Source organism: Clarias gariepinus, chromosome 10, assembly GCF_024256425.1.
Source record: "Clarias gariepinus isolate MV-2021 ecotype Netherlands chromosome 10, CGAR_prim_01v2, whole genome shotgun sequence".
NCBI lineage: Eukaryota > Metazoa > Chordata > Actinopteri > Siluriformes > Clariidae > Clarias > Clarias gariepinus.
Window position 1 is genome coordinate 2184567 of NC_071109.1, and position 26622 is coordinate 2211188.

Genomic DNA, 26622 nt, shown 5'->3' on the forward strand with positions numbered 1-26622 from the left:
GTGCAAATCCTGCCCCAGGGGCCGGACAAACTGTATGCCTTTCTGGAGAGCATTTAATTGGATGAACACTTAGATTTGAACAAATGTAAAAGGCCTGGAATAAAATAAAAAAGGTTTTCCCAGAAGCAAATGACTATAAAATTAAAGTGAGATGAGAATATCTCCAAAAATATTTTATTGTATTCTTTTTTTTTTCCTTCCCTAGATAGAACAGTTTTGAAATCCTTTTTTGATTTTTGAAGCAGTTTATACATCCTCAGGTTGGAAATGTGTTGATCAGGTCTAATACAATCATTTCTTGAGTTATAATAACTCATACAGGTATGTAGGTACTGAATGTACAGTATATATTTTCCCACAATGTTCTCCTTGTTTCATTATACTTGCATGACAGAGTTTTATTTGTCTTTAAATAGAAGAAACGCGCATTTACAAATGGATTATTGCCATATGGTGGGTTTAATTAACACACATGATCTCACTCCACAGGCGATAAATTATGAATCTATTTGCATTGATTTACTCGAGCCATATTTCGCTTTTTGAGCTACAAACACTACATGTTTATAAAGAAAAACCCTGAACCGTCCTTTTGCTCTTTTCATCATTCTCCGCAGATTTTTGTAAGAGTTTAAATGTTGTACCAGGTGCTAATAAGTTTGCGCTCGCGTTTTCACCTGCACTAAATCAGGGCCTAATCTTATCAAACTGATTGCAAACTGGGATTTTTAAGTTCAAATGATTTTCACAGTTGGGGGAACATCGGTGCGCTTGTTGGGTTCTGGATTGCTTTTCTCTTCTAATTTTGTAGATCTGTAGTGCAGCTGAAAATCACAGGTTCACATTAATGCCTTAGTTATATTCATATGATATATTCTAATTTCTGTAAAATAACAATTTATTCAGGTAATTCAACTTAGATTAGGCACCAATTTTAAATCCAAAACATTTTTTTATGCAAAAATTTGAATACACTGTTGGAAATTGGCATTATTGTAATATTTATGGGTGGTTGGAACAGATTATCTGCATTTACATTATTTCCTATAGGACAATGAGTTTCACAATAAGAAATTTCACCGTAAAAACGGATTAAATTTGTATCCCGAGTTACCGCTGTATTATGTTACCGTATAGATAAAAACACACACATATATATATATATGAATATGTTTATGTTGTTTTAACCCTGGGAATGTTCAGTAGAATAAAGTACATGAAACAAAGCCTGGGTTCATCTCTTCCATGATGCGTTTACAAGTGTGTGTTTGCACTATTTCAGGTCAATGCTGCCGGAGCCTGTTTCGCTCTTTATTAGCAGGGTGTGAACAATGAGCCATGCTAGTTAATAGCAAGACCCCAAGAGCCGCCGAGGGAGCGCGGGAGCTGGCGAAATGACAATCAATAGCCACACTTCATTTACTTTATATCCATCTGCTTCTCGCTTCGCCACCGTAACGGTTTTTTTCCTCTAGCCGAACTGCGCTCGCGATGACTTCTCACCAACGAGTCTGTTTATTTAGCGTGTTTAGCTTGGCAGCTAGCCCTCGTTCCTGCCTTCATTGACAAAGCAGTTCGACACCGATACTAAGTCGAAAGGTTGAACCGGTCCAGACTGCGGATTTTTCCCTCCTGGAACAAAGCGGAAAAGCAACCTCTCGCCGCAGAGTCGATGGTGCAGACAATCCGCTTTATTTACTCTGGACAATACGGAACGCTATCTACAGGAAATATATTGCCTTGTTCTTGTTCAGTCATTGTGAAAAATCATTAGATTGAGTTCTCTGGACTTGAACGTTTTATTAGATGAAAAGCAAAACATAGCACATGTTCTGTTTCTCCAAGTCTGACAGGACAGGCTTTCACTTTTTTTTTTTTTTGCTTCACTTTTTGTTTTTACTTTTTTTTCTCCCTCAATATACAGAATGTAGATTAATAAACTTCTGCTCCCAAACTGAAAAAACTAAACTTTTTATTTTTCCAAAGACTAAATGATCAGTCACACATCACGCTGTGTTTGTGTCAGTGTTTCTCCAAGACGGTTGATATTTTTGCAGCACTAAAAAAACGAACCAAGTAATTAGAGACACACAAATACAAGCGTGCCAATGTTTACTGTTTCGCTGCAGCATCTCTGATTTTATAACCGCTCGGTAAAGCAATACAGGGGAAAAAGTAAACTTTGTCGGGAAAAATAGGGTTAACTGAAGGAGGAACCACATGTGCACTTACTTTCACTTTGCTCTGATTTTAGCTTAATGAACGTTAATTAAATTTTAGCTTTCTGAGCTAACCCTGAGCAAATAACTGAGGATTTCGTACGTCCATAAACAGATTGTTTAATAATTAAAACCATAAAGTTAAATGTGCCTAGTGTGTGTAATAAAAATCAATCCCTACTCTTTCGATGGTACATAATTATATATTTTATCATCTGAAACATCCCAAGTGCGCTTATCTTCATTTTTTAAATATTTAAATAAATAAGTTTATAAATTTTGCTGTTGGTGCAGAAATTCTAACTTTTCTGTTACAAACACAGTAATTGATTTTAATCTTGGACAACGTTACACGCATTAGCCTGTTAGCATGGAGCCGTACTGCTCAGGTTTTTGTGTTAAAATTCCAGCCTACAAGAGCAGAAGAACATTTTTAAATATTTTACTGGAGCATTTAAATAAAGATATTTGGTCTTAATGTCGGTAATTTGTCTTATAAATTTACTTTTAATGTAAATTTTGATATTTGACTCACTTATGTGAACTCTGACCTTGATTAGATTTAAATTGTATAATTGTTGATACGTTACATTAGGTTTTAATAACAGATGAGGACTTCATTGATGATCATTAATTTAGTATTGATTATAGATGATAATTGATTATTGATTGATTACTGTTTTTTATATCTTTCAAATACTCACCAATGTAATAAATTTCATATTATTAACTTAAAAGATCAAAACAAATACATCATTTTAAAAAAAGATTCTGACTAGTTGTGGAGTCAGAACAAAAGTAATGGCACTCTATGAAAGGAGTAAAGCGTATCACTAATCATCGGTTCACAGTAAATACATGTGAGTATAAAGAAAAACATGTTACATTTGGTTTGGATGTAAAAATATGTACACTTATTGTAACAAAAAAAATAGGCTGCAGATGTGCCATTTGCAAAAGTCTGAATATCAATCCAACACGTGTTTAAACGTCACATACTATGATTACTGACACATCAACCTAATGTAAAAAAGTCAAACAGTTAAATCAATAAAAATAAATCACAATTTGGAATAGCAACTGTACGCTTTCTACCCTAAGCACACCTTTTTTTTTTTTTTTTTTTTCAAGAACTAAACACTGTTCTCTAATGAGGTGACCCGTTTGCAGGTCTGGTCCTGATTGGCTCTGTCGGGAACCGATCTTCATAATCAGGCCATGCAGTGGGGGTGTCTGAGAGAAAAAAAGAAAAAAAGGTAATAAAGCAATGCGATAGGCCTGGCCGCTCGCTCGCCTCGACACTACACACCGCAATCACGCTGCCTGTTACAGGTTCTCCAGAACTCTAATCTCTCCAGAGCCCAGATGATCATCACCACAACCAGATTGTTAATTAAATCACCTTTATGTTAATTAACAATTTAACTAATAACATAACAGAAACCTCACTCATTTGCACCAATGAATAATTACCAGATATGCCCTGAGGTTTGTGCTGTGTTTTAAACAAGGAATAAATCCCTCCGTGTCCTGCTGTTAAAGCAAAATAACCAACAACAGGACAGTCGACAACAACGCCACAACCTGTAGAGATCTACTCCTCCTATACCACAGGGACTTACACAGGAATTACAACACTTTAATCTGTTCATAATCACCTTCCATGTTGTGGAAAGTAATAGATATATAATTAATCTATTATTCACATACAAACAGGAGGCTAAAAACAGGAGATATCCGTTTATAATAGATATATAGAGTTCACTTTATTTAAAAAGAATAAAATAATTAATCAATAAAGCAACAAGCACAAAATAGGTACATAGGCTTATGTTGGTGTTATAGTTCAGAAATATGGCATTAATAAACAAATTAAATTAAATAAATAAAAATATATAATCTAATAAAATCTATATTTTTATATATATATTATTAGATATAATAGCATACGTATGTCTCCAAAGAGCGCTCCAAACTACAGTGAATGTTGTTGTTTTAGCCTGCTTTGTTTTTGCATTTGTTTATAAAACTAACAAATAAACAACCCCTTACTTTTATATGCAAATAGATGATTATACTGTTGGAAATTGGTAATATATGTACTGTAGGTGATGTTTTTGGGTGACTGCAACAGATTATCTGCATTTACATTATCTCAAGTTCAAGTTCAAGTTCAAGTAGGCTTTATTGTCATTACAACCATATACAGTTAGTACACAGTGAAACGAAACAACGTTCCTCCAGGACCAAGGTGCTACATGCAACATAAACTTACAACATAAATTCCTCCTATGGGGCAATGCGCTTTACAATACGACATTTTGCCTTAAGAATATACAGTATATACACACTATACTGTATTGGCAAAAGTATTCCCTCCCCAGACTTCACATGCATATGAACTTAAGTAACATCCAATTCTTAATCTATAGGGTTTTGAAACAAATATTTTTATACTGTATACGTTATTCTTGGGTTGTTAAATAAATCCTCTGAGTTTCTATTATTTCTTATGGGAAAAATTCACTTTGATATACGAATGCTTTGATAAACTAGCACACTTCCGGAACAAATTATGCTGGCAATCTGAGATTCCAATTTAAAGCCCTTTAACATTAAACACAATATTTATTTAAACTTTCTTAGTGTGATACAGTGCACGTTTAACTGAACAAATAATTCTAGAACCGAAAGCCGTAGAGAAAAAAAAAAAAACAGTCCTTGAATCAGGGCCTGTTAGAACCAGTTCTCCATCTAAATTGTTCTCATAACTGTTCTTGTTTGTGCCTCTCTGACTGTCCAATCAGATGCTTCATCACGAGTATCAGCACACTGTTGAAAATGTGAAATTAAGATATTAAATATTATATCTACTGACAGCCCTTGGCTCTTCTTCAGCTTTCTGTTTGTTTGTTTGTTTCTTTTTCACGATGTTTTTGGCTCCATCATGTCTCTCAGTAATGCCTGTTTTTTGGCCCCTTTGATTGTTTTAATTGATTTATTTATTTCTACATTAATTTATTTGGAATGGAGCCTGGAGTTTATTATCAACACAAATTAATCGTAAAATTACTCCATATTAACACTGTGAAGGAACAGCTTTGCTTAATTTCAGAGCTACTACAGGTACAACAATCCAGGCAGCACACACATACACACACACACACACACACACACACACACACACACACACCTACACAAGCTGACCTTTTTTCTCTATATATTGCAATGATTTGCATTTTCATGATGGTACAAGAACAAAATTAGTAAGGATAAATAAAAAACATTTTAACAAATGTTATGATGGCATTTAGCATTCAGCGTGTTCAGACTGTATTCCTGAATTTTAACCAAAAAGCCAGATGAAAGCATTGAACCCCGATCTGGATCATCACCAGCATGCTGCGATGTCCAAATCAACTACCAAACTCACACCAGACTGGAGAGAATTAAACTTCCTGCTCTGATATTCAGGAGCCCAGTGCAAAGGTGTGAGATTACACCAGCATATTAACTTCCCAATCTGCACTGGATCAAATCCCTCTCCGAGCCGAACACCGGAGATAACACACAACATGGCACTCGGCACACAAACAACAGACCATGATTCAGCGTAATTAATGATGCGTTTCACTCGCTGTGTTAAAATTAATTCAATCATTTGTCAGTGAACAGAATTCTAATCTGTACAGAGTTTATGTTCGGCAAGAAAAACCATAAAACTCATACAGCATACAGTACATACTGAACATCAATACGGCAGCTAAACTGAAACAAGCGCATGTATACGGTAGAGTACAGTAGAGTACTTCGTGTCTCTAGAAGCGGGCGATACTACAAAAATGTCACATCATGATAATTAAAGATGTTGTTATGAGGTGTGATGTGCATCACAGGATTCAGTTTTACTATCAGCACAAGAGTAGTGCTTAAAATGAATACACACTGGAAAGAAGTGCTGAAAAACTGGACAGTTTAAAAGCCACAGGACAATATGTTTTTATTTTACCCAGCTGTATGTAACATCCCGAAGCCTGAGAGTTGCTTTAGAGCTAATAACATTTTATGACACACAGGTAGGTATTAAATTAACATAAATATAATATAACTGTTATATCATATATAATATAACTAACTACCATTCTGTAACAGATAGTTTTTTAGACATGCTTTTCAGATCCAAGATGTGTGTGTGGAATTTATTTATTTCAGGTATTATAATTTATTTAAATCGTGTGACTTTTTAATTGCGTCATAGCATGTAATGAGAAATAAAGACACACATTTATATATAATTTAATAATTAATAAATTATTAAATAATTAATTATTTATTCATGTTCATTCATTCTATCTATCTATATTTTTAGGATACTTTTACCATGATACTAAATCTCAACTGTTTGGAAGAGGCCGAAAATATATAATATATTGCATAGAAAAAGTTAACATATTATGTAAATTTTCTCAAATTTGTTTGCTTGTTATTGTAAATATATGAATACTTTGACAATGAAACAACATCGCAACCATTTGGAAGTTTAAATCAACCATTTGGAAGAGTCCAATAAATATGTTTAAAAATATACAGTATATACTATATACAGTATATACAAATTCCATAGAAAGAAGCTAACATTTTGTGTGAATTCTCTCCTTCTCTCTCTCATTTTTATTTATTTTTATTTTATGATAAGCAACATTTTTGGAAGAAAAGCAAACTTGACATTTGGAAGAAGCCCAGATTCTGGGGTTTGTTATATACTACAGTGTGTTTAAGGGTAGCAGTTGCTGTACAAGCCTCTGTAATGAACAGTTACTGTAGAAATGATAACACCATTGTATTTATGTGATTTGAATCTGTTCTATTTTCAGAAAATCAATTAACACCTTCTGACCAATCAGGATGCAGCTTTCCACCTCACTGTAGCGTTAATTCATGGATTTGATTGAACGCTGTTTGTTGGAAGGATTATCCCAGATTAATAGATCAGAAAAGATTGCTCTTTCTCTTCCTCGACTCAGTACTGATCTGGCCTACAGGTCAATTAACATACACACACACACACACACACACACACACACACACGGAGCCCACGCTGAGGCTACGTCTGCCTGCAAATGAGAGCAGATGATCTAATAATATATGACATTGAATTAATTAACAGGAGAGGACTAATAAAGAGTTCAGGTCATGTTTACAGTTGATCGTAACGTTCACCTTTGCACAGGAGGGATTTGTGAGTCATTACGTTCATCTCATGTAACAAACGAGAGAGTCATGACATGACTGGGCCTACATACTGTATAGAGTCTGAAAAGCCAGAGCCTCATCTGTGTGTCGTACCTGGTGTCTAAACAGAGGTCACTTTTTGGGGATCCTATGGTACGAGTGTGAGCGTTTAAGACTGTAGATAGAGCGTTGGGGGTGTGTTTAGTTTTACTCCAAGTCCATTGGGTGAATCTGAATTTGCCTTGTTTTGACATTGTGAACAAAATCCACCCGAATATGCACGAAAAACATCTGGAAAACACTAAATAAATATTTAGATAAAGAACAAGTCTAAAACGTCTCACGTCCAACATTTATTGCCAAGTTCTTCTTATTATTTTTTTTTTATATCAAATTCCCATCATCTAGACAAATCCAGTCATTTATACAGTCAGGTTCACTCAGAAGCAACCGGACACGCCCTCCTTCCTTTGCTCTCAGACCCGAGCGTGATTGCTCTTCAAAGGCGCTAGATGTAAAAGCACACTAAAAGCACTTCCTGTCTCTGCCGTCAATCAAAATGATTCAGGATAATTATGTGTTAGCGCATACATATAGAAAATAATAGTTAGTGCTCTCCTGAAATTGTGTTCAGCTGTCCCTGTGATGTGTTGATGGGGCTGGTGATGCTGGGCGTTCATGAATACTCAAGGAAGCGTGCAGTAATCATAGACTGTTAGCGATGGCAAAGCAATGGCGGGGCTTGGCGAGAACATCCAGAGATTTAGACCTGCTTTGGATGTACATGATGTTCTCTAATGTGTACATCAGAAAGCACGTCTCGGCGGGTTTTTGTGTCATGTTGTGTTCATCTTGAAAATTCCTCAATAGCTTAAACACATCAGAAATATCTAACTGCAAGGCAGTTTGCTAACGTTGCAGATCTCGAGCAGCAGCGACAAATACCGCTCGCTGTCACAGCCATGTCCCCAAAAGCACAAATTATTCATGCAAGCATCTGCATCCGAGGCTTTCACTCATTTCTCATCGACGTGCTCGTGAGAAGAAATGGCTTCATGCTGACAGTGATGACTACGACCGTTCGACTATTTAAAAAAAAAAGTCTACATGTGTACTTTATTTAAAAGTGTATATACAGCACTGTATTTCTGGCACAAAGTGACACCTCTTCAATTAAGACTGTCAGTTTAGACATCTGTAGTTAACCCTGATGATAAATATTTCCAAAAAAAAACAGAAGATCAAGTCCTGATGTTTGAATGAATGATCCGTGCCATTGATAAGACAATAAAAATTATCCGGTTTGGAGGAAGTCATGTGACAGGAAGTGTGCCCTGGAGACAGGAAGGTTAAAACTAAAAAAATTTAAACCTGTTATGGAGTTTTCCCTCGCCTCAGCTGGTCCCAGTTTGTATCGTTATGACAGATTTAACAACTGGCTTTGAAGGAACCCTTTGCAGGAGATACAGGAGATCAACTTCAACACTCAGGGTAAGACAAAAAGAATAGTAAAATATATAGTTTTTTGTTTCCCAGCTCCTGTGTAGCTGTTTTTGTTCAGCAGCAGGTAAGGTCAGAGTGTTAATGCTGGTTTAACAAGCGATTAATTATAAGTCGGTATTTGGGAACATGAACACATTTGCACTGGGGATGTGGGTGGGATTTTATTTCAGTTCAAAACAGCGTTTAATCACATTAGTTCTCCTTGACATGATGATGATGATGATAATGGTGATGATGATGATGTCACAGAGAGTGAATGATGGCTGGTTTGAATGAATGAACAATAGTAAATTCTGGTAATGTCACTCAGGCTGGTAAAATTTTATATCAATACGGGGTGTAAACAAGTGAGAAAAGGAAATTTAAAAGTGCATGATCAATAAACAAACCCTGAAAATCACAACACTAACACCACTGCCAGCTGAATTGAATAAAATATATCATTATATAACACTGTATATACCAGTAAACTGGTGACAGGACCATGAGCACCAAAGGCACACCCAAGGAACACCAAAGGCTCACCCAAGGCCCATCAAAGGCTCACCCATGCCCACCTGATCTGTTCCCACAGAAAAGCCAATGCAGCACAAACCTCAATGAGTGGCAATGATAGAAAAGGCACCAGAACACCCAGTGCACCCAGACACAGGTCCCAGCAAGCAAAGAGCCCAAGGCCACCAACCTGGATCCCAGTCTGGTTGAGCCCAATGCAATGGGCCGGACAAACAAGTCTGATTCATGGAGGCCCCGCCCCACAACCCACAGCACCCAAAGGATCCGCTGCCAACATCCTGGTGCCAGACACCACAGCACTCCCCTAGAGGCCCTGCAGAGCTACAGTATACTGAATTTAAGGATTAAATCACTCAATGTAGTGCTGTTAAAGGAACGCAATCAACATTGGGGGCGGAGTCAGTGTTACTACTGGGAAGTATGATAGCACATCACAAAATCTTCTACAGAACCTCCTGAAGATGACAGAAAAACCTTTTTAAATGTCCTTTTAAACGTCCTCTCTGAGTGTTCCACAGCACTAAAACTGGAGACTCCTTCCCCAAATATTACATCACCACATTATGAACAGAACACTTCACCAACCCCATCAGCAGCATTACATGTATTTGTAATTAGTTCACATGAAACATCCACTTTTTCAATCCCGGTAAATTAGCTGCTACCAGAGAAACCATAGCTTACAAGAACTTCTGATCTGCAGCCGACCAATCAGCATCCAGGATTCAACATCACTGCGGTTAAACGTCCAAAAACATGTCCATCAAGGCAGTTAGTAATTCATCTCCCCAAAAAAAAAAAGTGCCGGATCTGTACCAGACCACGTGACCTACCTGCGTCCCATCCATCTGGCACATCCTGTCTGACCGTCCTCCCGTCAATCATGTCTCTCTCAAGCAAAAAGCGAAGAGATAAAAAATAAACAACGCAGCCGGATTTGCATTTATTAGAAACCCGCCTCTCCTTTCTGACCTGGAGAGATCACATCTTCTTCCGCTGCATAAGCACATCAGCGCTGAATTAATTTGTCATCTGGGAGCACTAGTGAGGGAACGCAGAGGGCTTTACTCACTACACACACTCGTGTGTATGCATGTGTGCACTCAAGAGTGTGTATAACCTGCCGCTCTATTTTCCTCTCTTTCTTTTTTTTTCCTCTGTGTGTGTGTGTGTGTTCAGATCGGATTTCCGTTCCTTTCTGAGCATTTTTTTTAATTCCTCCTCCAGGAGACGGTGACTTGAGCCGGTGACTTGTGCACAAATTAAATGGAGAGACAGAAAAATGTATTATTGATGCTGGAGGTTGGAGTGTGTCGCTCACAGAGGCAGCTCGGGTTCCCACACGGGGTAATTAATCCACCGCAGGGAGCTGGACATGAATGGACCGAGGACGGCATGGATGTCTCTCTATCACTATCTCCCTCTGCCCTCTTTTTCTCTACATCTCCATCTCTCTCTTTCTCTCTCTCCATCTCAGGATAGTGCACTACCTACACCAGCCTGAAAATAGGTCACCTGCCTGGGGCTTACCAATGTGTGTGTGTCTGTGTGTGTGTGTGTGTGTGTGTGTGTGTGTAGACTGTTTTATAAAACAGGACACATTTTCTGCTACATTTGGAGAGGATGTGCAGGTGACTCTAACATCTACAGTCTAAAGTCAAAGTCTACATGTATAACATTATACACACAAACTGTAATGTTTAACCTTCACTCAAACAACACTGTATGTAGGCGGGGCTTAAGACAATTACTGTAGATTGAAGGATCGTTTTTTATAATAATAATAATAATAATAATAATAATCTGTTAAAGGTGGGTGAGAATTAAAGAAAAAAGAAGAGAAATAAATAGACAGACACACAGGCAGGCAGACAGGTAAATAGACAAATAAATAAATAAATAAATACAATCCAGTCTAAATTAAACAAGGGGACAGGGGTGGCTCGGTGGTTAAGGTGTTGGATTACGGCCCATGAGGTACCGGATCGAACCCCATCATTGCTCATCATGTAATCCTCGTCTTCTGTTAGACCCTTAAGCAAAGTCCTTCACCCCAAGCGCTTAGATACAATCGGGCATCAAGCTCAGAACCCGAGCCTGTAAATAACTGCACAGTTTTTATTGTTATTAGTTTTTAAAGCTAGAAAAATAGTACAAAGATAACAAAACACACACCCAAAAAACATGCAGACACATCTTTATATTTCTTTATATATATATATATATATATATATATATATATATATATATATTTTTTTTTTTTTTTTCTACTTTAAAATAAGACAGTCATGGCATTTTGGTAAATAAATAAATACATAAATAAATACATGCTTACCTAAGTGAGCGAACATCCAAGTAAACATGTTCAAATCTTTTTTTTATTGTTTGTCTAAAGCCCCATACATACGACTTAGTCCGTTATTTTGTTATATTTTATAAAATCTTTGCTATTAAAATGCACATTAAAAGTACTGAAATGCTATTTATGCAATTAATTCATTTGTGTGCTAATTTTATGCGTCGTAATTGTAGGTGAAGTTTAGTGAGTTGTATGGAAGTGCTTAGGAGAGATGGCAGTAGAGTTTCTAACTAGTTTGTTTAACAAGATCTTAGAGAGTGAGAGGATTCCAGAGGAATGGAGGAGAAGTGTATTGGTGCCGATTTTTAAGAACAAGAGAGATGTGCAGAGCTGTGGCAATTACAGAGGCATAAAGCCACTGAGCCATACAATAAAGCTGTGGGAAAGAGTAGTGGAAGCTAGGTAAAGGGCAGAGGTGAGCATTTGTGAGCAGCAATATGGTTTCATGCCTAGAAAGAGTACATCAGATGCAGTATTTGTTTTGAGGATGCTGGCGGAGAAGTACAGAGAAGGTAATAAAGAGTTGCATTGTGTCTTTGTAGATTTAGAGAAGGTGTAAGACAGGGTGCCGAGAGAGGAGCTGTGGTATTGTATGAGAAGGTCTGGAGTGGTAGAGAAGTATGTTAGAGTGGTGCAGGACATGTATGAGAGCTGTAAGACAGTGGTGAGATGTGCTTTAGGTGTGACAGAAGAGTTCAAGGTGGAGGTGGGTCTGCATCAAGGATCGGCTCTAAGCCCCTTTTTGTTTGCTCTGGTGATGGACAGGATGACAGATGAGGTAAGACAGGAGTCTCCATGGACTATGATGTTTGCAGATTACATTGTGCTTTGTAATGAGAGCAGGGAACAGGTGGAGAAAAATTTGGAGGGGTGGAGGTATGCTCTGGAAAGCAGAGGAATGAAGGTTAGCCGTAGTAAGATGGAATACATGTGTGTGAGTGAAAGGAACCCAAGAGGAACGGTGAGGATACAGGGAGCAGAAGTAAAGAAGGTGCAGGACTTTAAGTACTTAGGGTCAACGGTCCAGAGCAACGGAGAGTGTGAAAAGGAGGTGAAGAGGCGGGTACAGGCAGGTTGGAATGGGTGGAGAAAAGTGTCAGGTGTGTTGTGCAATAAAAGAGTATCAGTGAGAATGAAAGGAAAGGTGTACAGGACCGTGGTGAGACCAGCGATGCTCTACGGCTTAGAGACAGTGGCGCTGAGAAAAGACAGGAGGCAAAGTTGGAAGTAGCAAAGCTGGAGATGTTGAAGTTCACCTTGGGAGTGACAAGGATGGATAGGATCAAGAATGAGTTCATCAGAGGGACAACCCATGTAAGATGTTTTGGAGATAAAGTCAGAGAGGCCAGATTGAGGTGGTTTGGACATGTTCAGAGGAGAGATTGTGAATATATCGGTAGAAGGATGCTGAGGTTGGAACTGCCAGGCAGGAGGTCTAGAGGAAGACCAAAGAGGAGATTTATGGATGCAGTGAGAGAGGACACGAAGTTAGTTGGTGTGAGAGAAGAGGATGCAAAGGATAGGGTTAGATGGAGGCAGATGATTCACTGTGGCGACCCCTGAAAGGGAACAGCCGAAAGACAAAGAAGAAGAGGAAAAAAATAGCAAGCACACTAGAAAAAAAAAATCCACTACATTTCTAAAAATAATAAAAATATACTAATATTAGTTATTGTTAAATAATTAGTATTATAATTGTATTAAAAAAGTTAATAAGTAGGAAAAAGACACATGACTAATAAGTAAAATTAAGTCATTTCCAACAAAGTTGTTATGAGTTTAACTGATACTGTATAAATGAAGGTTTGTGTTGTTGCACTAAATGACCTCATCCTGGGGAAAAAAAAAAATAATAATAATAATTCCCAGTAGCAAGAAACCCTGCTTCGATCCAGAGGAGTACAAACCCTGAGCACAGAAAATACAGGATTAAGATTGGCCTTTAAATACAGCGAGTGAATTTCCGAGTGCAAAAATCATCCTGCTAAGGTCAGAAGGTGAGAACCGGCAGGAGAACCTCTGTGCCGCTCTGGAGAACCAGGATTGAAAAAATAAAAAAGGGGTTGCTAGTGGCCAGAGGGTAGCGCTAACCCCCCCTCGGAGAACTCTCACCTCGTGTGTCCTGATCATTAAGGTCAGAAAGAAAGACAGAATGAAGTCGAGACTGAAAGAAACTTGAGCGGAGTTTTGGGTCTTGAGCAGCGATGTTGGTGTTGCAGGACGATGGTAATGACAACGTAGCCTCAAACAAGATGCCGTCCAAAGGAGATCGCGTTTGACTTGCACCTTATACTCCAAGCTAAATTCAAGTGAATCTTTGTAGTAATAAGCAGCTGTTACACATAGACAGAACCGGAGTATTATTTTCTTATTTGTTGTAATGCTACTGAAATTGAATACTTGTAGCTTAACACATACTTTAATCAATCACATGACCTCAGTTAACATCCAATCATTACATCGATATAGAAAAGAACACAAAGGATTACGACACATTATCATCTATATATATATATATATATGTATGTGTGTGTGTGTGTGTGTGTGTGTGTGTGAGAGAGAGAGAGAGAGAGAGAGAGAGAACTAAAGGGTTGAACTTGAGCATGAGCAGCCCCTGGCTGTAACTCAGCAATATGTTTCAGTCTGTTAGCAAAGAGTTGAATAAAATGTTGTGACTTCACTTCACGACTTCAATCTAATTTGAAAATAAAATAAACTTTAAGGTACTGAAGCTGTTAGTACTTCTCTAAACTAAACCAGTTAATTTTGAAGTTGAATTTTTGAAGCCTGTTTTCTTTGCTAAGTAACTAGTACTGCTGAATATGTAAAACAAACAAACAAACAAACAAAAATGTAGCTAAAGATAAATAAATAAATAAATAAATAAATAAAAAAAGATTATATTTTCAGGCCCGACTATTGTTGGTTTAAAACCAGTTAAACAGTGTACCAACTGATGAAACAACGAATAAAAAGAACAGCTTTTCACACTTTACATCACTGAAAACCCTATTTTAAATAAACCTAATAGTATTATCTGTTTTACTTTTAATTGAGCACGGTTTTGACTGACTGTTTTTTCACTTTTGACTGATTACAATTTTAAGAACATTTCTATTTTGGTTTAACTCATTTAGCTAATTTTCACTCATTTAGTGTTTACTTCCTATAGAAGATCACTGAGGGTTTTAAACAGCACAACATTCTTAAAAAATAAAAAAGGTAAAATTCGACAAGCTGGCAACCCTGTCATTAATGTTATTGCTTGTTGGAGTTCCCATTTTAGCTTCTAGGTTTAACGATAAGTCTGTGCTGCTAGAGTAAATGAGACAGCGAACACACTTATACGGCAAATCAACAAAATCATAATCATACCACTTAATTAGCAACATGTTTAAAAATTGTTGGAGAAAGTGTTTATAAAAGTGGTTATAAAAGTTTTGAGTTATAACTCTTTTTATATAGGGTGGAGTTATGAAATATAACATTATATAGGGTGGAGTTATGAGTTTTAACACTATAAGGGGTGGAGTTATAAATTATAACACTCGTTATAAGGGGTGGAGTTATGAGTTATAACACTCATTATAAGGGGTGGAGTTATAGGTTAAAATACTCATTATAAGTGGTGGAGTTATGAGTTATAACACTCATTATAAGTGGTGGAGTTATGAGTTAAAACACTCATTATATAGGGTGGAGTTATGAGTTATAACACTCGTTATAAGGGGTGGAGTTATGAGTTATAACACTCGTTATAAGGGGTGAAGTTATGAGTTATAACACTCGTTATAAGGGGTGGAGTTATGAGTTATAACACTCATTATATAGGGTGGAGTTATGAGTTATAACACTCATTATAAGGGGTGGAGTTATGAGTTATAACACTCATTATAAGGGGTGGAGTTATGAGTTATAACCCTCGTTATAAGGGGTGAAGTTATGAGTTATAACACTCGTTATAAGGGGTGGAGGTATGAGTTATAACACTCGTTATAAGGGGTGGAGTTATGAGTTATAACACTCGTTATAAGGGGTGGAGTTATGAGTTATAACACCCGTTATAAGGGGTGGAGTTATGAGTTATAACACTCGTTATAAGGGGTGGAGTTATGAGTTATAACACTTAGTATATAGGGTGGAGTTATGAGTTATAACACTCGTTATAAGGGGTGGAGTTATGAGTTATAACACTCGTTATAAGGGGTGGAGTTATAAGTTAAAACACTCGTTATAAGGGGTGGAGTTATGAGTTAAAACACTCGTTATAAGGGGTGGAGTTATGAGTTAAAACACTCGTTATAAGGGGTGGAGTTATGAGTTATAACACTTAGTATATAGGGTGGAGTTATGAGTTATAACACTCGTTATAAGGGGTGGAGTTATGAGTTATAACACTCGTTATAAGGGGTGGAGTTATGAGTTATAACACTCGTTATAAGGGGTGGAGTTATGAGTTATAACACTCGTTATAAGGGGTGGAGTTATGAGTTATAACACTTAGTATATAGGGTGGAGTTATGAGTTATAACACTCGTTATAAGGGGTGGAGTTATGAGTTATAACACTCGTTATAAGGGGTGGAGTTATAAGTTAAAACACTCGTTATAAGGGGTGGAGTTATAAGATAAAACACTCGTTATAAGGGGTGGAGTTATGAGTTAAAACACTCGTTATAAGGGGTGGAGTTATGAGTTATAACACTTAGTATATAGGGTGGAGTTATGAGTTATAACACTCGTTATAAGGGGTGGAGTTATGAGTTATAACACTCGTTATAAGGGGTGGAGTTATGAGTTATAACACTCGTTATAAGGGGTGGAGTTATGAGTTATAACACTTAGTATATAGGGTGGAGTTATGAGTTATAACACTCGTTATAAGGGGTGGAGTTATGAGTTATAACACTCGTTATAAGGGGTGGAGGTGTGAGTTATAACACTTAGTATATAGGGTGGAGTTATAAGTTCTAACACTTGTTATAAGGGGTGGAGTTATAAATTATAACACTCGTTATAAGGGGTGGAGTTATGAGTTATAACACTTATTATAAGGGGTGGAGTTATGAGTTATAACACTCGTTATAAGGGGTGGAGTTATGAGTTATAACACTCGTTATAAGGGGTGGAGTTATGAGTTATAACACTTAGTATATAGGGTGGAGTTATGAGTTATAACCTTCATTATAAGGGGTGGAGTTATAAGTTAAAACACTCATTATAAGGGGTGGAGTTATAAGTTAAAACACTCGTTATAAGGGGTGGAGTTATGAGTTAAAACACTCGTTATAAGGGGTGGAGTTATGAGTTATAACACTTAGTATATAGGGTGGAGTTATGAGTTATTACACTCATTATAAGGGGTGGAGTTATGGGTTATAACATTCGTTATAAGGGGTGGAGTTATGAGTTATAACACTCGTTATAAGGGGTGGAGTTATGAGTTATAACACTCGTTATAAGGGGTGGAGTTATAAGTTATAACACTTAGTATATAGGGTGGAGTTATGAGTTATAACACTCGTTATAAGGGGTGGAGTTATGAGTTATAACACTCGTTATAAGGGGTGGAGTTATGAGTTATAACACTCGTTATAAGCGGTGGAGTTATGAGTTATAACACTTAGTATATAGGGTGGAGTTATGAGTTATAACACTCGTTATAGGGGGTGGAGTTATGAGTTATAACACTCGTCCCCTGGATCACAAATACAATCACAGCATCACAGACACGTCCTGTACAAATTTACTTCATTACATAAAACACATTTTTTAAAATATACATTTACAAACAGCGTGCATTACACATTGTTTTCTTGTGTATAAGAAGCTTCTGTACAGACAGATCGTGATGCAAGTGTAATATAATATATTTTTAAGAAATAAATAATAACACCACTCTTATCGTCATGCAGTTAGTGTAAACAAACGAGTCACCAGATGGCGTGAGTTACTGTTGCCATCCTAAGTTAATTAGGTTCTAACTATTCTAACTAATAATGGCTAAAAAAACGTCTTGCAGTAGATGCATGCAAGTATACAAAGTGAATTTTACACACACACACACACACACACACACACAGAATGCATTTTTTTTCTATTTTTTTCTATTTTTAATAATAAGCAGTATAATAATGTCAGAAGCAATGATTTATTAAATTAAAATAAACACATTATTTATTAACAGAGAAAACAAGAACAAACTTAGACACACACACTGCAAAAAAAAATTATTTAAACGCTATTAATATTAATAAGTCATGTAATAAAAGTGTAATAAGCATTTTGCTTTTTCTGCATTTGTGTAAAAAAAACACACCCAGATCTACACACACACACACACACACACACAGAGGGAGAAAGAGACGAATAAAGAGAAAGAGATTGAAAGAGAATGAGGCAATATTTTCTCCAGTGCAATATCTGTTTTTATATTCTGTGCTGCTTTTGCTTTTTTTTTTTTTTTTTTAGGATAAAATCTATAAATATATAAACTGCTCTTGACATCGCAAAGGAAACTGTTTCAGAAAAAGAACATCCTTTCTTCCCTGTTGCGCTTTTTAAGCTTTCCTGAGGATGTACAATAATGCAGCGTGTCACCAAACCGAGGATCCTGTTGTATAATCCATGACAGGATTCAGGATCGAGTGTTTTATTCTACAGGAAGATTCTCAGACATGATTGCAACAACCAGCTCGACTTCTCTAATTACACCAAAACCTGAGTGCTGCTCTCTACTCTCCAAGGTCTTCCTCTACATGCAACGTCTCCTCTACAGAACATCCAGCTACAGTAAATCGGGTCACTTCACACACACACACACTCCGTGTTACAGTCAGTACTCTAATCAAGCGCTTGTCTTTGCATTCCAGGCGTCAAAGTGCTCCGGACCACGTTGTTTATGTAAGCGCACACCTACATGCCAGCTCCGGTCTCCAGTGTCCTGACTTCTCTGTGATGCAACGAGCCCTGTGTTCTACAATACGTAGGGTAATGAGTCTTTTTTCTCTCTCTAATGCTCAATATCTCTTCCATAATTTAGTTGTTTTATTCCTTTTTTTTATTTTGTCTTCCCTTATGGTTTTCTGTACTTAAGTTTATTGTTCATGAACGCGACTAAAGTGCTGAAACGCAAATCAGCATCAGTCTCTAACTGGCTGCTATATTTAATAAATGTCAAAATAAAAGTGTGAAATGATCCAGTATTTAAATTTACATCTTTACATTCATGTATTTAAACCAAAACCCGTGCGATCCGGCAGTGTGGGAGAAAAAAGTGTAGTTGCTGCCTAAAAAAGTAAAAACACAGTACTTTATCCGTTTGTGAATTATTGAAGAGTGGATTGTAGCAGTTTGTAGGAGAGTTGTGGACTTGTAGGAGGTTTGTGCCTCTTCATAATGCCTTAAAGAGCTCAAAGATATCCAGTCACCACTGGAGGACTCGTAAAAACCTCTCATAAAGTGGGTGGAGCAAACTCAGAAGTCAACGAATTAGTAAATAGTTTCCACCCGTGCGTGTTTTAATCTCAGTATAAATACACACAGCTGTTCTGTGGAGCCCTCAGAGGTGTGTCAGAGAACATTAGTGAACAAACAGCATCACAAAGTTTAAGAAAGACCAGTGATAAAGTTGTGAAGAAGTTTAAAGAAGGGTTAGGGTATAAAAAAAATCAATCTCATGAAACACTGTTCACTCCATCATCCAAACATGAAAAGAGTATGGCACGACTACAAATCGAGCAAGACATGGCTGCCCACCTAAACTCCCAGGCCAGGTGAGGAGAGCATTATTCAGAGCAGCAGAGAGAGGTCCATGTTGGAGCTGCAGAGATCCACAGCTTAGGTGGGAGAATCTGTACACAGGAAGATTATTAGTCGTGACCTCCACAAATCTGATTTTTATAGAAGGGCGGCAGGAAGAAAGCCATTGTTAAAAGAAAGTCGGGAAAAGTCACAGCAAACTTGTGGAAGATGATGTTCTGGTCAGATGAGACCAGAATTTGTGCATGGTGGTGGCGGCATGATGTGTGGATGCTTTTCTTCAGCAGAGACAGAGATGCTGGTCAGAGCTCATGGGAAGATAGATGGAGCCAAACACAGTCTGTTAGAGTCTGCAAAATACTTGAGACTGGGGCGGAGGTTCACCTTCCAGTAGGACAACGACCCTAAATATACAACCAGAGCTACTATGGAATGGTTTAACAATAAATCAATCAATATTCATATGCTAGAGCGGCCCAGACATAAAACTGAGAATCTTGAAAATTTCTGTTTACTGACCCCCTAATCCAATCTGACTGAGCTAGAGTTATTGGAGAAAAAAGGATTGGGAAAAAAAAATTCCACTCTCTAGATGTTCAAAGCCAGTAGATACATACCCCAAAAGAAATGCCACCCCGAGCGCGAGACTACTGAATAGTATGCTCTAATAGAAACTAAATCCACGGCTACTGTAAATCCCACCCTGTGCACTAGACTACTAAACCGTAAGCTCTTATATACACTACACTGCATGTAGTATGGTAAGGTTTATTACTAAAGTGTGTTGCAGGTTCAGAGCTTCTGCAATCACGGGTATCCACAACACAGGTATTTATAAAGAGTAAGTATAAAACAGCCTGTCATGCTGTTGTGTGAAATCGTGGCTTCATATCAGGCAGGTAGGAAGAAAACAAACATTGCCTGTCGCTTTGCTGCTTGCTAGTGTGAAAGTTGGCTTGGGGTTGCTGATTGTTTTCCTCTTCCACACTTCCTGCTATAGTCGAAAATAAACCGGGTGTGAAAGTTCACCACTCAGAACGAGCACTACACTGCTTGACCCGAGTTCATTGCAGAGCTCTTGGGTAAAGTGGGACTTCGGTTCGTCTTACTGAACCGGCAGGGTTTAAACCGAGCTCAGGAGCTTTATCCCTTTTACCTCTCACTTTGATGAGTCTCCAGACATTGCGGCTGAAATCACATGTTTGACTCACCCACAGATCCCTCTCTCCCTCTTGAGCGCTTTTGCTTTCCTTTTCTAAAACATTCCTTTGTTCCTCAAGCTCTTGCTTTGTTCATGCATTTGTCGACGTCAAAAACAATTCAAGAAGGTCATGCTTGCCTTTTATCCTAGAATGGATAACACAGATCCCCTAGGTTTATGAGCTCAGGTTGTTTCTCAAGTGGTTCCTGAGTTGTATACCACAGAATTCTCCAGTATGATTGGTCAGAAACTTAGACAGCAGCTTTGGCAGTAATGCAACTGCAGCAAATCACTGTGTTATATCAAAGCTTTTATTACAATAAGTTCATAATTAGGCCCTTTGGACCTCTTGCCTGGCAATGCCCCACCAAGGCCACTGACCCAGACCCAGCCACGTATATGGAATATATATATTTTTTGTGTATTTGTGTCTGTCCATGTGCCATCAGTTGATGCATTTCTTAAGGGGACAGGTTGCCAGCTTAATGCCCGATTGTTATTAACACACTATGGACAATTTGCGAACGCCAATTAGCCTAACCTGCAGCCGTTAGGAATTTGGGAAGAAACCAGAATATTGGTAAACCACTGTGGGTATAGATCACCCCTAATAATTAAAAATTTTCAATAAGTCAGTGTATGAATGAGCAAATCTTTCCTGTAAGACAGTAAAGGCTGATTCGCTCCTTTATCCTCATTTTTGAATCAGTGAATCATTTCTTTTATTGTTCAGAGTCACCCCTTAGTCATTCTGCAAATGCAGTAAATTTTTAAGTATTTGAATTAGTGAATCTTTTGTTTAATTTTTCATTGCATGCAGTAGTGATCCATGGCGAGCTCCGTGGGAAATGATTCTTGTAAAGACAGATGTACTAACACCGTGCCACTGAACAACTCAGACAGAATAATTTAACTGAATAAATTACAGACAAGACAAAAAGAACTATTTTAGTATCCACTTGAAGGTTGTGATGGATCTAAACCCGGTCCTCAGAAGGCTGGAGGCGAGTCAGGGATACACACCGGGCAGGATGCCAGTGCTCTTATTCAGACCGAGCGGCAATTGAATATCCAATACACTTATTGACATGTTTTTAGGACAACCAAAGAACCCGAATAAACCCACGTCGATATGGTGACAATATGTGGATCCCTGCACAGAGAATAACTGGAGCTCAGCATCGAACCAGGAGCTGTGAGGCGGCAACGCTAACTGCTGCACCATCGTGCTGCCCCAGTACCCTTTCTTGTCAATGATAAATGGTTCCTGTGGAAGGTTGAGGTACTTGGCATTAAGTTTTTCTGTGTGTTTGGCACCTGCTAACATCCCGCAGGCTGTCAAGTGTGGAGCGGTCTAATCTGCACCGAGATGCCATTACAGTGGCACACGGCCATATTTCCTCACGGGCTGGATTGCCTTCGTCCTGCTTTAGCGTCATTGACAGATTAGCTTAAACAGACTAGCGTGAGCTGAGATTTGTCATGTTGAAATACTCAGTGTGCCCTCATACCAGCTTCCAGAGAGCATAAATCATAATAACGGGCATCATTTAAGCAGATTCTGGTTCCGCATGTGTGCTTTGACCTCTTTAGGATTTCAATGCTGTTTTTTGATGCAATGTAAAATATTCTAATAAAAAATGTAAGCTTTGTGGCTTAAATGTATGTATGTATGAGGTTTAAATAAAACTAACCAACTTAAATAAAACGAACTAAATGATCACTAACACGTGACAGGTTCAGACCTTATTTTTCCAAACACTGATCCATAATTAATATCAGATTTGATTATTAAAAACATCTGGATTATTTTTCCATGTTTTATGTAAACATGAACACACCCTGGCCGAATGTAAATGGCTATTCAGATTACATCCGGCACGGCCGTCTGTTACGCATCGGTAAATATAATGAACCGGTTAAATTTCATCTTCCAGAGGCCTGTTGGGCAAAATGCCTGTGTCGGGTTGGAAATGCTTGCCCAGCTGTGTAGCTGTAACATCTGGACAGCACTCTGTTTAAATGAGATAAGCATGGTTAAATGCATTTGTCTCAATTAGGCTAAATGCAGTATTTAGGAAATGCACAGAAAAGATGATGCAGTCCGGTTAGCCCCAAACTCTCTCTCTCTCTCTCTCTCTCTTGCTCTCTCTCACTCTCTTAATAAAACACCAGTATTCATTATCATTGTTAATGAGATTTTTTTTGTTGTTGTTTAGCAAATGTAATAATACAATCTGTGTCAGATAATAATGTAAAATACACTCTGTAATAATCATTACTACATAGAGTTCTTTATTCTGATTAATCAGAAGGTGTTGATTAATTGTCTATAACAGCACCACTGCCAGTAATAAATCTGCTAATCACAGGTTTAAATACATACATGTGCTTTTTATGCGACTGTGTTATTGTTTCTATAGTAACGGATCGTTCACAGCGACTTGACAGAGAAAAAATGTCTTTAAGGAGCGTGTATGGAAGGAGTCTCCAGTGTCAGCAGTTCGTAACAGTCCGAAGTAAAGCTGTTTAGGTCCAGAGAATTTTTATACGTCTGTAACATGACAATCCATGTTTTTTTTTGTTTTTTTTTTCTTCTTTTTTTGCTTGGGCTAATCAACTTCACAAGAATTAAATTATGATGCATAACATGGAATATAACTATAAATGAATTAAAAACAAAACATTGCCATTAATTGATTCTTTAAAATAAATAATTTCTTTAAAATAGAATTGTGGGATAAAATGATGCTCCACTTTATCCCACAAAATAACCACTTTGTTGTTATTTAATGTAAAAAAAAAAAAAAAGTTATGACACTGTTATATTCTTTATATAGTGCTCATACTGGATTTTTTTTTGCCTCACTATGTTCCTAAAGCACAAGTTGATATAGATAGATACAATAGATAGATAGATAGATAGATAGATAGATAGATAGATAGATAGATAGATAGATAGACAGACGTTTTTTGTTTGGAAAGGTTAAGTTCATGATCTCCAAATCCTCCCCGAGTCATCGAGCCCAGCGCTCCTCTTCCTCGTCTGTCGTTTATCATCGCACACAGTCGAGATTTTATTTCAAAAGCGGCTGAAAAAACATCAGAGACTTCAGTCTCATTTGCTTTCTCAACAAATTGAAAGCATTTCTCATGATGTCACAGTAAACGGCTTGCTCCGATCCATTTTAATGACATCTCTGGCTTCTCATTAGATCTGACAGAATAACCTCATCATGTGAATAATGACATCGCTATCTCACTGCCACTGCAGATCAATAGAGCGCATGAGCGCTGCAGAACAGCGCCTAATTTACTTATCTTATTTTAAAAATGCGAAGCATAACCCCTGATTTTCTTTATACTCCTAACAGATGACCGACTCTCTCAGGCTTTAGCTGATCGAAACCGCATTTCGCCGGAAATTCGGCTCAGCCTTCTGTTTACTATTAAATAAACAAAATCAGCAAGATCAGGGGAGTTCTCTGTGTGAGTAAAAGATATTAAAAAAGATTTAAAAAGCGGGACGGCTAAGAATAAATGATCTCAGTAAACAGGAAAATATTGTATCCACAGATGTCAATATTTATGAATTAAAAATGTATTTATTAGGGATGAAAATAAAAATGTGTCCGAATCAATTTAAGTGTTATTGTGTTAGTCAAGTATCTAATTTCCTTAAACACTTTGTGTTGATTTATTTCTTTACTAGAGGGTACCTGTGGCTCCGCCCATGTGCAAATACTGTACAAAGTGAGAGACTCCTGCTACACTGGTCCCCACTAAACCTTCCACCCGTTTAACTGGGCAACCCTGTGGAATGCCTGTGAAATGTTTACGCTATGACACAAAATCTAATGACGACGCTGGTTACCGCCTTCCAGGACAAACATTGGCCGCTATACATCTACTGAGAGAAAAAAAGTCGCTCTGAATAAGGGCGTCTGCCAAATGCTGTAAATGTAATGAATCAGTGTTGGTGAATTGCTACCTGTAAGTTGTTGTCTCTTGTGAATGAACTATTGTAAATCAGTGCAGTTTAATCAGGACTTGTGTTTCTGTCTCTGCAGATTGTGAGTCAGTAATTATGAGTCAGTAGGTGTGAATCGATTCCTATGAGTCAATGTTTTTGAGTCAGGGATTGTAAATCAGTTCATGTGGGTCAGAGTCAGTGAATCAATTCTTATGAGTCAGCACTTGCGAATCAACGCTGGTGAGTCAGTGAGAAAATCAATTCTTCTCCATCAGTGCTTGTGAGTCAGTGAGAGTGACTCGATTCTTACGAGTCAGTGCTGTTCAGTCAGCACTAGGGAATCAATGCCTGTAAGTCAGTAAGTGAATCAGTTCTTATGAGCCATAAAGTGATTTCTTATAAATCAATTCTTGTGAGTCAGTTCTTTTGAGTCAACAAAATGTGAATCAGAGGCTAACCTTCCATTCCTAAATTAATGAAAAAGAAAAAAAAGGACAGATTTTTTTTGTGTGTTAGTCACACAAATGAAAAGTAACAGCTAGTTTTTATTTCTACTTTTAGTTTTGGGGGAAAAAAAATGCAAGGCTTTTCCAATTAAAATACAAACCGGATTGCAAAAAAGTTGGGACACTGTACAAATTGTGAATAAAAACAGAATGCAATAAAGTGGAAGTTACTCATTTAAATATTTTATTTAAAAAAGAATATAGAATACATATCAAATGTTGAAAGTGAGACATTTTGAAATGTCATGGCAAATATTGGCTCATTTTCGATTTCATGAGAGCTACACATTCCAAAAAAGTGGAGACAGGTGGCAATAAGAGGCTGGAAAAGTTAAATGTACATATAAGAATCGAGGAACAATTTGCAACTTATTAGGTCAATTGGCAACATGATTGGGTATAAAAAGAGCCTCTCAGAGTGGCAGTGTCTCTCAGAAGTCAAGATGGGCAGAGGATCACCAATTCCCCCAATGCTGCGGCGAAAAATGATCAGTCGCAATATCAGAAAGGAGTTCCTTAGAAAAATTTTTTGAAAAGTTTGAAGTTATCGTCACCTACGGTGTATAATATTATCCAAAGATTCAGAGAATCCAGAACAATCTCTGTGCGTAAGGGTCAAGGCTAGAGGACCATACTGGATGCTCGTGTGATCTTCGGGCCCTTAGACGGCACTGCATCACATACAGGAATGCAACTGTAATGGAAATCACACCATGGGCTCAGGAGTACTTCCAGAAAACATCGTCGGTGAACACAATCCACCGTGCCATTCGTCGTTGCCGGCTAAAACTCTATAGGTCAAAAAAGAAGCCATATCTAAACATGATCCAGAAGAGCAGGTGTTTTCTCTGGGCCAAGGCTCATTTAAAATGGACTGTGGCAAAGTGGAGACTGTTCTGTGGTCAGACAAATCAAAATGTTGAAGTTCTCTTTGGGAAACTTGGACGCCATGTCATCCGGACTAAAGAGGACAAGGACAACACAGGTTGTTATCAGCGCTCAGTTCAGAAGCCTGCATCTCTGATGGTATGGTATAAGTGTGGCATGGGCAGCTTACACATCTGGAAAGGCACCATCAATGCTGAAAGGTATATCCAAGTTCTAGAACAACATATGGTCCCATCCAGACGTTGTCTCTTTCAGGGAGGACCTTGTATTTTCCAACATGGCAATGCCAGGCCACATACTGCATCAATTACAACATCATGGCTGTGTAGAAAAAGGATCCGGGTTCTGAAATGGCCAGCCTGCAGTCCAGATCGTCCACCCATAGAAAACATTTGGCGCATCATAAAGAGGAAGATGCGACAAAGAAGACCTAAGACAGTTGAACAACTAGAAGCCTGTATTAGA

General features: G+C 37.8%; 1 protein-coding gene across 2 annotated transcripts in view; it reads right to left on the reverse strand.

The window, feature by feature from the left end:
- The window catches only part of lingo2 (leucine rich repeat and Ig domain containing 2), a 290114-nt gene that overhangs the window by 114374 nt on the left and 149118 nt on the right, over positions 1–26622 (reverse strand). The window contains exon 1 of one of the 2 annotated variants that reach the window (XM_053506347.1): positions 8823–8884. The exons of the other annotated variant lie outside the window; for it this stretch is intronic. The gene's annotated coding sequence lies outside the window, so the exon portion shown is untranslated. Of the gene's footprint in view, positions 1–8822; positions 8885–26622 lie in introns of those variants that run through there. 2 annotated transcript variants of the gene reach the window in all.